This window comes from Ailuropoda melanoleuca, unplaced genomic scaffold (genome assembly GCF_002007445.2).
Source record: "Ailuropoda melanoleuca isolate Jingjing unplaced genomic scaffold, ASM200744v2 unplaced-scaffold71187, whole genome shotgun sequence".
Taxonomy (NCBI): Eukaryota; Metazoa; Chordata; class Mammalia; order Carnivora; family Ursidae; genus Ailuropoda; species Ailuropoda melanoleuca.
This window is the reverse complement of record NW_023246267.1, coordinates 1-2,124: the sequence shown is the minus strand read 5'-3', so window position 1 is coordinate 2,124 and position 2,124 is coordinate 1. Positions and strand designations below refer to the sequence as shown.

The window sequence follows — 2,124 nt, the reverse complement described above, 5'->3', positions numbered from 1 at the left end:
AAAAATTTTAGTGGAAATTTTAAAATATCACAAGCAAATGCTATAAAGAGTTTTATGCCTCTTTTCTGGGTGAGTGGCAGCAGGTGCACCCTCGTGACATGCAGAATGATGCCCATGAGCTCCTGCACCTGTACCTGGCCTGGAAATGCTCCTCCAGCAACCGCATCATTGGCACCAAGGGCCACGCATCCATCCAGATGAATATGGCTGAGGTTGACAAGGTGATAGGCAGGTTCAATGTCAGAAACCTGTGCTCTCTGTGGGCCCATTTGCAGGATGGGTGAGTCAGATGACTCCATCCTCTGATTGGCTAAGGCCCATGGGATCATTTCAAAGAACTTCTGACTGGAGAGGATCACGGCTGTGGGATAGTTGTCATAAATAAATAGTAACCCACCCTCTCCCCAAAAGAGTTTTATGCCAATAAATTTAGAAACAGACAAAACATACTTTTCTAGAATTATGTAGAAATCAAGAAGAAAAATTATATCAAGAGGAAAGAAAGAAATACCTGGAATAAAATAAAGCATTAACTAACCTGCCAACTATCCTACCTCTAGAAGGTTTGTAATAATTCTTTGCTGTGTGAATATTTTGAATCTGTAATTCAACATATGATTCAACAGGTGGTTCCCATAAGTCTAATCTTTCTAAATATTATATATTTTTTAAAAATTAATTTTAAAAAAGATTTTATAATTTGACATAGAGAGAGAGCATAAGCAGGGGGAGTGGCAGAGGATAGGGAGAAGAAGGCTTCCATTGAGCAGGAAGCCCGATGTGGGGCTCAATCCCAGGACCCCGGGATCAAGACCTGAGTTGAGGGAGACGTTTAATCGACTGAACCACCTAGGTGCCCCCCAAAATTTATTTATTAAAATAGATTTTTGATAGTCAAAATCTCAGCATTTACTGTTTATCTGATATTTTATCTAGTTTAAGGAGCTAAGATCTAAAGTGTTACCAGCAGCCTCCTGGGGAGGACACTAGAGCAAGGCCAGCTTGTTGTAGGTGGAATATTGCCTTTAGTTTGGAACATAGGGCCTGTAGAGTCCACAGCTGAGCTGAGTTGTTATAAAATGTCAACACTTGTCAAGGAGATTACCTGTCAAGGGGATTATCAGTGAGTTAATTGGATGTAGCTGACACAGCAAACAATTGCTGTGTATAACCAGAGTCTTCAACTGAGAATCAGTTTTACTTGCCAGAAAGCTATGTATATTTAGTTATAGAGATGAAGAGTCATTGACTGTAACCAGGAAAGTCTCGTGGATTCAAAGTTAAAACTCTGAGTTAAAACTGTAAGTGATTGAGTTACTAGTATGTCAAAATCATAGTGCAAGAAAGCCTCAAGATCAAAGATTAACAAAGGCAAGTTTAGGCAGGCACAGGCAAAGTACAAGGAACAAGGAAGATAGTGGACTGGCACGATGGCCAGTTGTTTTGACAAGGTCTTAACTGACTTATATTCGAAATAAGAATAATTCATCTGATTATAAGTACTCACTATTTATCTCACAAATAAAGGTATGCATAAAGAAGAAAATAAGCAATGGTTAAAGTTAATATTTTGTTATATGGCCTTTAGATTTTTCTCTGTGCATAGAACACATTTATATTCATAATCTTTTTACAAAGTTGGATTTTCCTACATAAATAGTTTTGTATCTGCATTTAAAAATGAATATTTTTATATGAATATGTAATTGTCATCATTTTAATGTTTCCATAAATATAACTTAATTTTCCAATTTCATATTGTTGGACATGTGGATTAATATCTTTGTTTTTATAAGCACTGGCATAATAGCCATTTTAAACTGGCATCTCTATGTACTTGTCTAATTATTTCCTTAGTATATATTACTGGAATTCATGTACTTCCCAGGTCAAAGGGACTAATAAACATTTTTAAGAATTTGGTATAATTTCATATATATATAATGTTTTATCAGTTTACATTCCCACTAGCCTAGCCTTGTCAGAAACAAATATAATATTATTGAGAGTAATAATAGCAAACATCTATTAAATAATTACTATGTGCCAACCACATGTCAAATAATTTGTTACTAAACTAGCAATTTTTTCCCAGTCTTACTTATTTTTAGTCTTTGACAAATT

General features: G+C 35.5%; 1 pseudogene; it reads left to right on the top strand.

Moving 5' to 3' along the window:
• The first annotated feature begins 27 nt into the window (after positions 1 to 27).
• LOC117800485 lies at positions 28 to 647 on the top strand (annotated as a pseudogene).
• Positions 648 to 2,124: the final 1,477 nt, after the last annotated feature.